Raw genomic sequence first — 16966 nt, forward strand, 5'->3', positions numbered from 1 at the left:
GAAATTTAGATCTATTTCATTCTCTTTGTAATGCCACATAACGATCTCTACAAATGGTTAGACGATATAGATAAAACACATATATCATGTGGGACCCACGTCCCTGGATGGTGAGGATGAAACCCATACATTAGGGCCCCACGACGTTTGGACGGTGCTAATCAAACATAAACATTAAGGTGGGGCCCCACGTCTAAGATCTGGATGGACGGATGGACAGTGTGGATGAAACATAACATCATGTGGGCCCCCCACCGTCCAGCATGCTTGGACGGTGTAGAAATGAAACACATACATCGATAGAAGGTTCTACTAAGTCCTTTAAGCAATGCCATGAATGACATATCCCATATCCTTGGTCGGGTACATGGAATGTACATTCATTAAAGCACCATGTTTCTTCCTCTATAGGAAACTTGTTCTTGATCAGACACAAGTACCTATAATAAGCATCCAAAAAACATCAATATATATACTTTAATCAAGTTCATAGATGGAGAAGTATAGAATTTAAACCCATAAAGCCCACTTAAAGAAAGAAACAAATTAATTGAAATTCAAAGTAAATCAACCAATACAAGAACTAATCAAATTAGGGGCTTCATCTAGCTGAGAGATTAGTGACCCATAAAATCCATAAAAATATTAAATAAAATTCATAAAAGAAACGTCAAACCAAACAATCTCTTTCTCTCTTCTTTCTTCTCTTTCTTCTCTTTCTTCTCTCCCTTGCTTCAGATCTGGAATCCCCTGGTTCCGAATGCCTTTCCTACGTCCAAAACTCCCCTTTTATAGTTGCTAGATGGCTGGGGTCGGTGGCAGAGTCGTAGAAGGACTCGAAGTGCAATTTTTCGCAGCCGTGATTGGTGGGCCCCACAGAGGCATTTTCTGGAAAATCTACCCCGTCCATTGGATTCAGGACGAAATTTCAGTCAAGAATAGGTGGTTTTGAAGGTCCATTAGTGCGGCCCAGAGAAGAAAATACAAAAAGATCAGTTTTGAACGTCCCGGGGCAGTCTACTTTTGGCCTCTGCACCGCACACGTGTGTACGCATGGGCGAGGAATATCAACATGGTTTTGAAGCTCTCGACGCCCTCTACACGATGGACGGATCAGATCTTCCATATGATCGAAGATGGTGGGCCACAACCGCCCGGAAGTCAGCTCTTCGCGGACGTGCGTAAGCCTTCGTACGTCCGGCGCTGTGATGCTCGGTGGGCCCCACATAAGCATTTTCGGAGAAATCCACCCCGTCCATTGGATAGAGGACGAGATTTCGTTCAAATATGGATGGTTTTGAATTTGCGTGGACGCAGCCCAGAGAAGAAATCAGAACAAAATCAGTTTTGAATGTCACAAGACGGCCTATTTGTGGCCTCTGTATCACGCACGTGTGCACGCATGGGCACAATATGAAAACATGGTTTTGTAGTTGTCAAAGCCCTCTACACGATGGACGGCTTGGATCAACCGTACGTGCTATCGGTGGGGCCCACAGCGGTCCGTAAAAACGGACTTCCGTCCGTTACGCGCGCTGGAAACGGAATTTTCCATTTTTGAAAAGGAAAGTCGGGTCAGCGCTGCTGACCGACTTAGGTGCATTCGGTGCTCCGATAGTGCACATGTGCACTATGTACACACGCTATAGATATAGTTCCACTGTAATGATTTCGAGAAATCCAATCCGTCCATCCTATTGCTCATCTTCTTTAAACCGTCAGGATCAAAATTGATGTATATCCAGATATCCAGCGGACCCCACTTAATGAATTAAGGGGCTGATCTGGCCGTTAGACCACTTCCTGAGATTATCAATGGCTGAAATTTAATATGTACGGTTAATTTACGGCCCTCATCCCATGTATGAAGTTTCGAACTGATTGGATAGCGGGAACCATGTGATCTTGCATTCTGGACCCTTTTCGGGCCCTTTTGGCTTGATTTCCTCTGATCTCAGGCTTGTAAAATATTCATTATTGTTTCTCTAGAGTCCATCCCGTGCTCTGGAGACTTTGGATCATGAAATCCATGCCTTTAAAATCAATTTTCAATTAACGCTCCTGACTTCATCCTGTAAAAAAAATACAATTAAAATACTCCATTAAGCATTATCATATACGTAAAATCTGGTAATTACTGGGGTCTGATAGGCGATTAAGGCCACACCCCCTTCCAACCGACCACAACACAATAGAAGACGCGGCCTAGTAGTATTCGGCACTCGGGTGCTCATGTATCCACTCGATCTAGACGTTGGAGCGTCTCCTATCCACAGAGGTTTAGGGACTTTCACCTAGGGACATCTATAACACCTCGTGTAGAAATAGATTTTCACTATCCCATCTAGCCATCCACGATATGCTTACGGAGGGTACGGCCCTGATATCGCTAGGGCGTACAGTAGTCATATCCCAGAATGTGAGATGCATGAGTCATATCATCCAGTCATGCACCAAACCTTAGCGTACCGCGCGCTCATGCAGGGCAACTCTGTTTCTCAGGGAGTCCCATAATAATCCATCTAATGGCATGTGTTATGATCAATCACTCCTCATAGCAAACATACATATGATGCGCATAGGCATAGATCGTGGAGCTATACTAAGCATGTTATATGATGATGATGTACTCTTCTCATATCAATGATGGGCCTAGATGGCCTACTCATATCAAGAATGGGCCTAATGAGGCCTAAGGGAAGGTCACAATTTGGACATTTAACCATCATTGTCCAAAACCTTAGCGTACCGCGCGCTCATGCGGGGCAACTCTGTTTCTCAGGGAGTCCCATTGATGCGCATAAAAAAAAAAAAAAAAAAAAAAAAAAAAAAAAAAAAAAAAAAAAAAATTCCCCCCCCCCCCCCCCCCCCCCCCCCCGGCCCATGGCCTCACATAAGGGCCTCACATAAAATCCCAATGTATATCACAATAGGCCATACTACATGGCCCTTACATATCGCAATGGGCCGCATCTCATGGGCTTCATGTACATCAAGTGCGCCTCACACATATAACCACAATGGGCCTCACATACGGCAATAATGGGCCTCTCATATGGCAATAATGGGCCTCTCATATGGCCACAATGGGCCCTGCACATACAGTAGGTGGGCCCTGCTCGTAGCAGATGGGCCCCATCGAGTGAACCATGTGGATGTGAAACACATACATCATGTGAGTCCCACCATCGTTGCGGATTTATAACACATACATCACGTTGGGACCCACGATTGCTAGACATCGTGGATAACATACATAATGGTGGGTCCCACTTGAAATTTAGATCTATTTCATTCTCTTTGTAATGCCACATAACGATCTCTACAAATGGTTAGACGATATAGATAAAACACATATATCATGTGGGACCCACGTCCCTGGATGGTGAGGATGAAACCCATACATTAGGGCCCCACGACGTTTGGACGGTGCTAATCAAACATAAACATTAAGGTGGGGCCCCACGTCTAAGATCTGGATGGACGGATGGACAGTGTGGATGAAACATAACATCATGTGGGCCCCCCACCGTCCAGCATGCTTGGACGGTGTAGAAATGAAACACATACATCGATAGAAGGTTCTATCGTCTAGAATACTGGACAGTGCAGATATAACTCATACCTAAAGGTGGGCCCCATTCGCTGCCAAAACAGGCGGACGGTTAGGATATACCGCACACCTCATGATCAGACCCAGACTTGATGACATCTATACAAATGGACGGACGGTCTGGATGTAACACAGACCTCAAGATTAGACCCACTGCTTGTTGACGTCCATACAAATGGACGAACGGTCTGGATGTAAAATTGACCTCATGCGGTGAGCCCACATAGTCCAGCCAACGGATGGATGGCTGGATGAAACAATACATCAAGGTGGGTCTCACCCGTCTAACAAACGGACGGCGTGGAGGAGACCCATACATCACAGTCGGCCCTACACAGCAGCACCGTCCAGCACTCTGGACGAACGGTGTAGGTATAAAATACATACATCAACGTGGGGTTCACGCATACAACGGATACATCAAGGTGGGCCCTACACGAATGGACGGTTAGATAAAACACATGCCTCATGATCCAGTCCCACAGACTTACTGACATCAATCCAGCGGGTGGGTCCCACCGTCCAGACAGTGGACAGTGAGGATGTACAACACATCATCGAGTGGTCCCACGAAACTGCTGGATGGTGCAAGTACAACACCTATATCAAGGTGGGGTCTACAGAACCGCTGGATGGTGTGGATTAAATCCATACATCTGGTGGATCCGGTAGGGATAAAATACATACAGAATGGTCGATCTCACCGTCCAGATGGACGGTGGGGATATAACACTTACATCATTGTAGGAACCTCGTCCAGCCAATGGACAGTGCGGATGCAACACATCCATTAAGATAGGCCCCACACATCCAACTACTGGACGGTGTGGGGTAAACAGATACATCAGGGCAGGACCCATGATCGAGATGGTCTGGATGGCCCACCGTCCAAAACATGATGGACGGCTTGGATCAACCGTACGTGCTACCGGTGGGGCCCACAGCGGTCCGTAAAAACGGACTTCCGTCCGTTCCGCGCGCTGGAAACGGAATTTTCCGTTTTTGAAAAGGAAAGTCGGGTCAGCGCTGCTGACCGACTTAGGTGCATTCGGTGCTCCGATAGTGCACATGTGCACTATGTACATACATTATACATATGGGTCCACTGTGATGATTTCGAGAAATCCAATCCGTCCATCCTATTGCTCATCTTCTTTAAACCGTCAGGACCAAAATTGATGTATATCCAGATATCCAGCGGACCCCACTTAATGAATTAAGGGGCTGATCTGGCCGTTAGACCACTTCCTGAGATTATCAATGGCTGAAATTTAATATGTACGGTTAATTTACGGCCCTCATCCCATGTATGAAGTTTCGAACTGATTGGATAGCGGGAACCATGTGATCTTGCATTATGGATCCTTTTCGGGCCCCTTTGGCTTGCTTTCCTCAGATCTCAGGCACCAATAAAGAAAAGAAATAGTTCTCTAGAGTCCATCCCGTGCTCTGGAGACTTTGGATCATGAAATCCATGCCTTTAACATCAATTTTCAATTAACGCTCCTGACTTCATCCTGTAACAAAAATACAATTAAAATACTCCATTAAGCATTATCATATACGTAAAATCGGCTAATATGGGGTTCGATATGCGATTAAGGCCACACCCCCTTCCAACCGACCACAACACAATAGAAGACGCGGCCTAGTAGTATTCGGCACTCGGGTGCTCATGTATCCACTCGATCTAGACGTTGGAGCGTCTCCTATCCACAGAGGTTTAGGGACTTTCACCTAGGGACATCTATAACACCTCGTGTAGAAATAGATTTTCAGTATCCCATCTAGCCATCCACGATATGCTTACGGAGGGTACGGCCCTGATATCGCTAGGGCGTACAGTAGTCATATCCCAGAATGTGAGATGCATGAGTCATATCATCCAGTCATGCACCAAACCTTAGCGTACCGCGCGCTCATGCAGGGCAACTCTGTTTCTCAGGGAGTCCCATAATAATCCATCTAATGGCATGTGTTATGATCAATCACTCCTCATAGCAAACATACATATGATGCGCATAGGCATAGATCGTGGAGCTATACTAAGCATGTTATATGATGATGATGTACTCTTCTCATATCAATGATGGGCCTAGATGGCCTACTCATATCAAGAATGGGCCTAATGAGGCCTAAGGGAAGGTCACAATTTGGACATTTAACCATCATTGTCCAAAACCTTAGCGTACCGCGCGCTCATGCGGGGCAACTCTGTTTCTCAGGGAGTCCCATAATAATCCGTCTAATGGCATGTGTTATGATCAATCACTCCTCATAGCAAACATACATATGATGCGCATAGGCATAGATCGTGGAGCTATACTAAGCATGTTATATGATGATGATGTACTCTTCTCATATCAATGATGGGCCTAGATGGCCTACTCATATCAAGAATGGGCCTAATGAGGCCTAAGGGAAGGTCACAATTTGGACATTTAACCATCATTGTCCATCAATGTGGACATTCAACCAATATTGCTCCCAAGAAGTGGCCAAACATATAGCGGGGCCCATGGCCTCACATAAGGGCCTCACATAAAATCCCAATGTATATCACAATAGGCCATACTACATGGCCCTTACATATCGCAATGGGCCGCATCTCATGGGCTTCATGTACATCAAGTGCGCCTCACACATATAACCACAATGGGCCTCACATACGGCAATAATGGGCCTCTCATATGGCAATAATGGGCCTCTCATATGGCCACAATGGGCCCTGCACATACAGTAGGTGGGCCCTGCTCGTAGCAGATGGGCCCCATCGAGTGAACCATGTGGATGTGAAACACATACATCATGTGAGTCCCACCATCGCTGCGGATTTATAACACATACATCACGTTGGGACCCACGATTGCTAGACATCGTGGATAACATACATAATGGTGGGTCCCACTTGAAATTTAGATCTATTTCATTCTCTTTGTAATGCCACATAACGATCTCTACAAATGGTTAGACGATATAGATAAAACACATATATCATGTGGGACCCACGTCCCTGGATGGTGAGGATGAAACCCATACATTAGGGCCCCACGACGTTTGGACGGTGCTAATCAAACATAAACATTAAGGTGGGGCCCCACGTCTAAGATCTGGATGGACGGATGGACAGTGTGGATGAAACATAACATCATGTGGGCCCCCCACCGTCCAGCATGCTTGGACGGTGTAGAAATGAAACACATACATCGATAGAAGGTTCTATCGTCTAGGATACTGGACAGTGCAGATATAACTCATACCTAAAGGTGGGCCCCATTCGCTGCCAAAACAGGCGGACGGTTAGGATATACCGCACACCTCATGATCAGACCCAGACTTGATGACATCTATACAAATGGACGGACGGTCTGGATGTAACACAGACCTCAAGATTAGACCCACTGCTTGTTGACGTCCATACAAATGGACGAACGGTCTGGATGTAAAATTGACCTCATGCGGTGAGCCCACATAGTCCAGCCAACGGATGGATGGCTGGATGAAACAATACATCAAGGTGGGTCTCACCCGTCTAACAAACGGACGGCGTGGAGGAGACCCATACATCACAGTCGGCCCTACACAGCAGCACCGTCCAGCACTCTGGACGAACGGTGTAGGTATAAAATACATACATCAACGTGGGGTTCACGCATACAACGGATACATCAAGGTGGGCCCTACACGAATGGACGGTTAGATAAAACACATGCCTCATGATCCAGTCCCACAGACTTACTGACATCAATCCAGCGGGTGGGTCCCACCGTCCAGACAGTGGACAGTGAGGATGTACAACACATCATCGAGTGGTCCCACGAAACTGCTGGATGGTGCAAGTACAACACCTATATCAAGGTGGGGTCTACAGAACCGCTGGATGGTGTGGATTAAATCCATACATCTGGTGGATCCGGTAGGGATAAAATACATACAGAATGGTCGATCTCACCGTCCAGATGGACGGTGGGGATATAACACTTACATCATTGTAGGAACCTCGTCCAGCCAATGGACAGTGCGGATGCAACACATCCATTAAGATAGGCCCCACACATCCAACTACTGGACGGTGTGGGGTAAACAGATACATCAGGGCAGGACCCATGATCGAGATGGTCTGGATGGCCCACCGTCCAAAAATGCTGGATGGTGGGGATAAAGCAGATACATCAAGGTGGGTCCACACATGTGGCCCACCAGATGTTGAATAAAACTGATATTTGTATTTCTCTTCGTCCAGGATGGCTGGATGCCCATAGACGGACGGCTTGGATGAACTCGGGTGGACCTACTGGACGTCCTGGCCTTATTGGGCTGGGCGGATAACGTGGATGCATATACACGCACGGTGGGGTCCACGTACATACTGCCCATCGGCCTTTAGATCAAAGCTATGTTTTCCCATCATCCAAACTGTCCATTTGGATGGTCAGTCCAGCAGGGTGGACAATAAGGTCGTCCCACCTATTGGACGGTTCGAATTGCCCCTAGGTGGGCCAGCCAAAACAGGGAAAGAGGGAGAGAGAGAGAGAGAGAGAGAGAGAGAGACGGTATGATGGAGGGACCCCACCACTATGGGCCCCTCCATGCTTACAGCACATACAAGAAAATGGGTCCCATCACAAGTGGGCCTTACTTCAAAATCAATATGTAATGCTATGAACACCTACTGATTTCCACTTCTTCAGCTCATTGAACTCTTTGGCCCCTAAGCTCTTCCTTTGATGGAGGATGATGAGATTTGAAGGGTTGGATGGTGAGGATCTTGGGGTAGGAAGCGGGCTACACCTAGCTTCTCATCTTGGAAAGCTTGGACGTCCACCCTTGTTGCTTGGAAAGAAAGGTGGAGAGAATAAGAGAGAGAGAGGAGATGTAAGGAGAGAGGGATGGGTGATGGATGGAGCGATGGGTGATGGGTAGTATAGGTTGTGTAAGAGATTGACATGAGAGACATGAGTTGTGTTGACTTTTGGGTGAGAGAGGGATGAGTATTGTACTTGATTGATTATGGGATTGATTTGATAGATTGTAGAGATTCTCTTCTCGGGAATGCAATGCGCGGCGTTTTCTTGAAATAAATGCGGGCCCACAACTCCTGGCCTGGGTATCGCATCGGCGCGCGAGATGCCGCATTGGAATCGCAGCGACGGTGCAATTACAAGGGTACGAGACTCAGGTCGAGCCAACTCAGATATACGGGATATGACTTAGGGTCGCGAGTAAACGCCAATTACAAGTTGCGGGTTGCTGGAATTCGACGGAGAGGATTATAAAAGTTTAAGGAATGGTACGGACTAGGATACGGGCCTGATAGAACATCACCTAACAATACAAAAGCTACAACTTTGGCAAAGAGCAAAGGGTAAACATTTTACTTAATTTCGGGCTATCACTTAAGGCACTCGCACATTCCATGCACTTAGCTTATGGGCCAAAGTTGAGCGATTCTAAACACTATCTCGTCTCAATATCCGTGATGGGCATCAAGCCAAGCAATACGGACATTCTTCTATAGTTTTGAGTTTAGCGGACAACAAATATGCGATCTAGACCTAATCTGGTTAATTAGGGCATTTATGGGATAAATTAAACCTCGGGATTTCTCGTGAGTGACAATCAGCGTTGGGCTTAGCTAAGTTCATGATACTAGCTACTCACAATTAGTGTAAATAGGTATTCGACTCTAATTATCCTAAATTCGTCAGTTCTAGTAAATTAAGGCATTTAGTTAGACTAGCACGACCCTTTGATGGTCCCGCTCGTGAACGTACTAGTGTTTCAGTACGACATTTTATAGGACATTACACATAAACATTAACACAGTATTAAGCATCCCACACATCACCTTTCCACACTCCATAGCACTCAACACTTCAGTCATTTCGAACGTATGCTCTGCGGCTTGCCGATATAATCGGATCATGCCCATCAAATCCATACTGACTAACCATCACCATCATTGCCCTATATTTCAATCTTTTGTGTGTGAGAACTAATCTTATTCCTCAGAAGTTGGTCAGATCTTGTGAAGTAAATACTGTACACTTGTACGGGTGGAATGAGTGCCTAACACCTTTCCTCTTTGTAATCGTAGTCCCTTACTCTGAATCTGCAGAACACAAACTCAAGAGTCATCTTAGAACTAAGGATCTTTGGATTCTCAATCCTAAGTATTTCTACAGGATCTAACCGATTGTATATTCAAAGTAATTGGTTAATAGCGAATTTGATCAAACATAACACCCTCTTAACACTAAAAGCCCTCGAGAGTGGCAACCCTTGGAAAGTGAGTCGATTCCCCCACCTAGGATCCAACATCTATATAATGGCAACTCCACCAAGGACTTACTAGTCATACTAGTCACGACCCGACTTGAAAGGCAATATCTTAAAATTCATAAGGAATATCATTTCTCGCAAACTTGCTTTTGCATCCACATCCATTTTAATTCCAAAAACTAAAATCCAAAAAAATTACGCCTCAACGAGTAAGGTGCTCTCGAAAAAAGTCTTTCTTACCATAACCTAATTCAAACCAGATCATGAACAGCCATGGCCAACCACAAAGAAAGAGTTCTTCCCTTCTCCACTCTCGATATATAAGAAGGCATTCCCCACAGTCGTATCCAGCAGGATCAATGTCAGTCTCTTGCATGCAGTAGGTCGTCCAGAATACAAAGATCATGCAAGAAATGCTTTGCCCGCTCATATAAGCGCAAGTTTCAATAACCAACACCCAAGTTAGCACAACACAATATTTGCAGTAGTCAAGATTGGCGCAGGACTTTTGATACCCTCCAAATGGAGACATCTGGCCAGCACAACCATCTACCTCAAAGTATTTCTTCCAACATCCTCCCACGAATGAGAGTCAGTTTCATCATCCAATACCTTGGACTCCCAGTCAATTCCAAAACTTTCTCCCTTTTGAGAATTTTAGTCAATTTCAATAATACACTGTAGCTGGGATTTCTTTGCAGTCTCCTTTTCCAATCCTAGTTCAATAGACTCCCTATAATGGGAGTAACCACCAGGTCTTGTAACACCCTAAAATTTTCAATACTCAAGTATTGAAAGTTCTCGACTGTTACCATGAAATTTAACTTAGAATTACATGTGCATGATACCAATTTAGTCAATCCTAACCTTACATCTAAATGGCCGTTGGGAATAATCTTCATCCGTAAATTAACTTATCTGGCCATCGATTTGTAAGACAGACCATCATATATTCAAGTATTCTCACTTGTTCATCATAACCAACCATTCAGTCAACTATTCACTGCTAGGTAAAGATATTTGACCGTCCACTCTGAGTTTCGATTATCTGATCATAGTAAACTAACTACTTGATCTTTGCATCCGCTCATACACATGTCAAATTGAGATTTTGGTCAATTCATCTTGTTCACTACCTATGAATATATTTAACCCACCATCAGAACTACAATATGGGAAACTTACACATGTATACATGTTTTACCTCTTGATCACTCCAAAAAACTCACTTGTGTTCATCCATTTACAAAACTGACCGTACACCCACTTACGTACATGATCAGAGTACTAACCATCAAGTTTTTCTATTTTTAATATATTATCTGACAGTCCATCTTATTTGGATCCGCCAAACATGCTGCCGAAATATCGGAATAAAATGCTCAGTTCGAAGATCATAAGGTACATGCTACGACCATTGGCTAACTTCTTTATTAGGTGTATGAAGGCGTTGATTTAGACCTCGAGGTGGTATAACCTATTTAAAAGCCATCTTGGTCATCTGTAAACAATCAAGGCTCAATTTAGGGTGATTAAAAGAGCATAAAAATAAATAATTCCTACCAAATTTAAATGCATTTACATGTAGTACCGACGTTATGGACGGTGGAATTTGATTTTTTTAAAAAAAAGATGGCAAAATCGTACATACTTAATGTTATTAACCTAGGCTCTCAAATTCTATATCACATAGTTTTCATGATCCGTTTGATGTGAAAATTTATATAATGGTTATGCATTAGAAGTTAACCATACACATCGAATTTCAACATTTAGATAATTGTGAAAGTAGCCCAATTGACAAATCAGCCCATTAATCGTTGATTTTAGTGTCCATCGAGTGACGAAAGCTCATGGGTAGTCGTAGTAGGATATTTCCATTTATATGAATAACTTGGATTGCCTATCATATGGACCAAGTGTGAAATATGAAAACTTCACTTTGGTAGATTTTTCCTTGGGTGCGAAGTTATCCTTTTGAAGCTTATCACTTCTTTAGAAATCTGGATCTTCTGATTTAACCACTTCCTGCCGTCCATCGTAACTCAAACTTGGACCACGCTTTGGCCTCATATGACTACGAGATCATATAAAATCTAAACCCCGATCTATGATCCTACACTATTGAACGTTGAAACCAATTCCTTCATTTTAGCACAAAGGGTGAAATTTCAGATGTAGGCTTCTCCCACCTTCGATCAACTACCAAATTTTGTCCGACATATACTTATCTTGACTGAACAGTTTCTCCAAAATTGGGCCATGATCATAAAGCGTCGACCGTTAATTAATATTAAGTCCGTTTTGGCGCCCGGTAAGAGAATTTTCAAGATGAGGTCACTTAAGCCTCGTATCAACTCCATATTTAGTCCCATGGGCCAACACATCATACTAGAAATAATGAAGGGAGTGCATCTCACGAAAGACTAACAATAGTGGACCCCACCCACTTAACAGACGAACCAGAGTCGAGCTCCCTCTACAAGCTGCAACAGTGCCTTGAAAACCGAGCACGTTAGGAAGATTTCTTGTCAAGGTTTTTGAGTCTTTGGATCTACCTCTGATCTAGGCCATCCAAACTCCAAAGGAGGAAGTTCTGACCCTTCCCAACTAGAACATGAAATAAGAAAAGTAATGGAGGCATGAAGTTCCACTATTTTTCACACAACATAACTACGTCGTGCGGAAATCATTTTTGTGTAAACCATCCAATAAATACATCCAGCCCAATAATCTTATGGGACAGGAAGTCTCCGATGGCAACCTGAGACTGCTCAGAATAATCAATTTAAGTAGAGGTTGGAAGGAAAAAGATCTGCCATTGGAGCAGGACCCATCTTCTCCAAGCAAGCGTTAGATGATAGCCACTCTCCTAGCATCATTCTAAGGAACCAAGTTGTTCACCTGTTGTCCCATTCAAATAGGAAACATTCTATGACACATCAGAAGAAACAGGGTAGCCAATCTACACCTTGAATCTAAATCAACACCTAAGCCAAGCAACGAAAATTCTGTGCGTAACCAAACAAGTGCAAGGCATTGTTGTGTTTGACTGGGACTCCCTCTCTCTTGTTAAACACATCTGAGAGCTTATAAAATACCAACATATGGGAGGGAGAAAGTCATCCAACAATTATGTTCCAAACACCAAGAGAGAGAGAGAGAGAGGCAACGACTATCACAAACAGAGTACGAGTGCCGCAACTGCAACTCACTAAGTCATCGACTCGGGTCAGGATCGAGTCGAGTTCACCACTCCCCAAGGTGAGCACATGTTCAAATTCCCTTATAAGTATTCCTAGTTGTTGGGTTTCATACATCCATTATTGTGAATTAGAGATAAACCGAATCAAACTAAGTCGATTCCACACAGGTATTCGCTAAGTTACAGGATTGATAAAAACCAAGAACTCTACTTTATTCAACTTTTGTTCTTAGTTTTTGTCAATCTTGTAACTTAGCGAATACCTGTGCGAAATCGACTTAGTTCAATTCAGCTTATCGCTAATTCACAATATTGGATGTATGAAAACCAACAACTAGGAATACTTGCAAGGGAATATGAACATGTACTTACCTCAAGGAGTGATGAACTCGACTCGATCTTGGACCCGAGTCAATGACTCAGTGAGTCGCCATTGCTGCACCAGTACTCTGTTCGTAATAGTTGTTGCCTCTTTCTCTCTCTCTTGGTGTTTGGAACTTAATCACTAAATGACTTTCTCCCTCCCATATGTTGGTATTTTATAAGCTCTCGGATGTGTTCTAACAAGAGAGGGAGTCCCGGTCGAACACAACAACGCCTTGCACTGGTTTGGTTACGCACTGAATTTTCGTTGCTTAGCTTGGGTGTTGATTTAGTTTCGAGGTGTAGATTTGCTACCCTATTTCTTCTGATGTATCATGGAATGTTTCCTATTTGAATGTGCCAATAGGTGAACGACTTTGATCCCTAGAATGATGCTAGGACAGTGGCTTTCGTACAACATTTGCTTGGAGAAGACAGGCCCTACTCCAATGATAGATCTTTTTCCTTCCAACATGTGCTTGAATAGATTCTTTTAGACTATCCTAGGTTTTCACCTGATACTTCTTGTCCCATAATAATGATTGCTTGGATGTATTTGTTGGATGGTTTACACAAAAACGATTTTCGCACGATGTGGTTATTTTGCCTGAAAAACAACAGAATGTCTTGCCTCCATTGCTTTTCTTATTACCTGTTCTAGTTGGGAAGGGTTGGAACTCCCTCCTTCAGAGTTTGGATGGCTTGGATTAGGGGTAGATCCAAAGACTCGAAAGCCTTAGCGTGAAATCTTCCTAGTGTGCTCAGTTTTCACGGCGCTGTTGCAGCCTGTAGAGGGAGCTCGACTCTGGTTCATTTATTGAGTAGGTGGGGTCCACTACTGTTGATCTCTCATAAGATCCACTCCCTTAATCATTTTCGGTACGATATGTTAGTCCATGGGATTAAATATGGACTTAATCTGAGGCTTAGGTAAGCTTATCTTAAAAATTCTCCTAGCGGGCGCCATAATGGACTTAATCTTAATTAACGGTCCATGCTTAATGCTTAGGGCCCAATTCTGGTGATAATGTGTAATCAAGATAGGTAAATGGTTGGACAACATTTGGTGGCTGATCGATGGTGGGAGAACCTACATTTGAAATTTCACCCTTTGCGCTAGAATGAAGGAGTTGGCTTCAACGTTCAACGGCGTAGGATCATAAATCGGGGTGTAGACTTTGTATGATCTCGTAGTCATATGAGGCCAAAGCATGGTCCCAGTTTGAGTTGGAATGGACGGCGGGACGTGGTTAAATAAGAAGATTCAGATTTATAAAGAGCTGATAAGCTTCAAAAAGATAACTTCGCGCCTAAGGAAAAGCCTACTAAAGTGGGGTCTTCATATTTCACACTTAATCTATATGATGGGCAATCCAAGTAATTCATATTAATGGAAATATCCTACTACGACTATCCATGAGCTTTCTTGTAACACCCCGAATTTTCGCTATTTTGGATTTACCAAAAAAAATCCTTAAATTTTTTTATATAATTAGCCATGTCGTCACTTACTGACCCTTGACGCTCGAGGTAAGCTTATATGCGGTTGGTACCGAAAAAGAACCGTACAAATAAAATTGATCAACCGTAGAAAACCAATGAATCCAAGTGATCCAAGATTAGCCTCATGATTTGTTCACGTAGGGCCCAAATCTTACCGACCTACCACCGACTAACCAAACAACCGTAACTAAATTAGAGAACTACTTAAACCCGAGCCAGTTATGAATCAAACCTTAATTAATAAACCAACTAAACTTGGTCACTCTTTAGCCTAAAACTGATGGTTTAGAGTGATTATGACCGAATCACCATTTTCGCTAATTTCAAATAGGCCATATTGTGAACTTAGTTAATCCATACCTCAACAACTGCGCCTAAGAAATCTTTCTACCTAATTTACTCTAGAAATGCCCTGATTACTCGAATAAGATCTAGACCGCTTGTTAGTGGGCCACTAGTTCCGAATTATAGAGTAATGTCCATCTCACTGGGCTTGTGATCCATTCTGGGCAATAGACTTAAAAGACACCTTAAAATAGACAATTTGCGCCGTCTAGTCGGTACTTGTAAAATGCAAATCTCCTAAATATTGGTAAAAATCTAAATTTTAAAACAAATGACGTCACCACTTAGGATAATAAATTAAAACATTTCAACCATTGGTTTCCACCCAAATTTGCACCATAGGTTGAAGATATTTCCCTGCACTTGTCAGCCAAATCTGACCCCCGATCGAGAAACAGTGACCGTTGATCACAAATTGGACCCTTGCGATAAAACCCCGCATCCATTTGCCGTCAAACTTTACACAGCCCTTCATCGGGCCATGAGGCACCTATCCTATAAATTATATAGGCCAAGGGGCCATCAGAGCAGGCCTAACAATTAGAAATGGGTCCCATAGGGCCATTTGAAGGAATTTATAGAACTCAGGGCCAACTGATTTAAAATTTAGGCTATAAAACCCTTTAACCCCCCTCTCTCCCTCATTCTCACAACAATTTCCAGCAAAGGGAGAGAGAGAGAGGAGAGAGAGAGAGAATGAGAGAGAAAGGGGGTTGTGAGAGGGAGGGGAGCTAGGAAATTGAAATTTCCACACTCCTACCTCCATCATTTGTTGGAAACCACAGTCCTACCGCCGTAGAGACAAGGTGTGGCTGATCTAAGGTAATAAATTCGAGCTCTCCTCCGTTTTTCTTAAGTTAGGGTTGCATGCATACACCTTAACATGAATTTCATATGACACAGGGCCCCAACACGTCAAGTTTGTGGACCCGACGCCGCTAGAGCAACCGTAAGAGCTTCCGGTCGACAATAGGTGCGGACCATTACCTTTACGTGGCCAATTATCCTGCCTAACGTAAATCATAGTGATTTTGTGTGAAGAATATGTGTGCATGTTACTAAATTTTATATAGTGTTGATTTAGGACCCATGTTTAAAATTTCCCTAAATTTGGAAAAGGGATTTAGGTCCTGAGGTTCCCTAATACGTAGATTGCTAAATTATTGGTCAATTTAGGGAATTGCATGTGCAATTCTCCAATGTTGCTAATTTTATATGATTGAATTTTGTCACATGCAATTGATAGATGTAAATTGGGTGCATTGTTGTCTACTTGTTGAATTGCTGAATTTTGTTGAACCTGATTTCCCCCACTGTTGCTAATTTTGTAAGTTAGATGTTGGCACATGCAATTGAAAGGTGTAGTTAGGTGTATGGCTGTTCACTTTGTTAAATTGTTGAAATATGTTGAACATGATCTCCATTGTTGCTGATTTTGTAAGTTAGAACCTGTCACATGCGGTTGATGTGTGGGAATTGAGTGTATTGTTGTCTATATTGCTGGAATTCTGAAACATGCAAATCTATAGCTGGAGTTGTCCCTGAAATTATTAAACGTATGCTATACACTTACGTATATGCCCCTTTGCGGATCAGCTAGCCAACCGAAATATTTTTAGGCAACCTTTCCGCTGGGTCAGCCCATGGGTAAGTTT

The sequence above is a fragment of the Magnolia sinica genome, chromosome 16 (genome assembly GCF_029962835.1).
Source record: "Magnolia sinica isolate HGM2019 chromosome 16, MsV1, whole genome shotgun sequence".
Taxonomy (NCBI): Eukaryota; Viridiplantae; Streptophyta; class Magnoliopsida; order Magnoliales; family Magnoliaceae; genus Magnolia; species Magnolia sinica.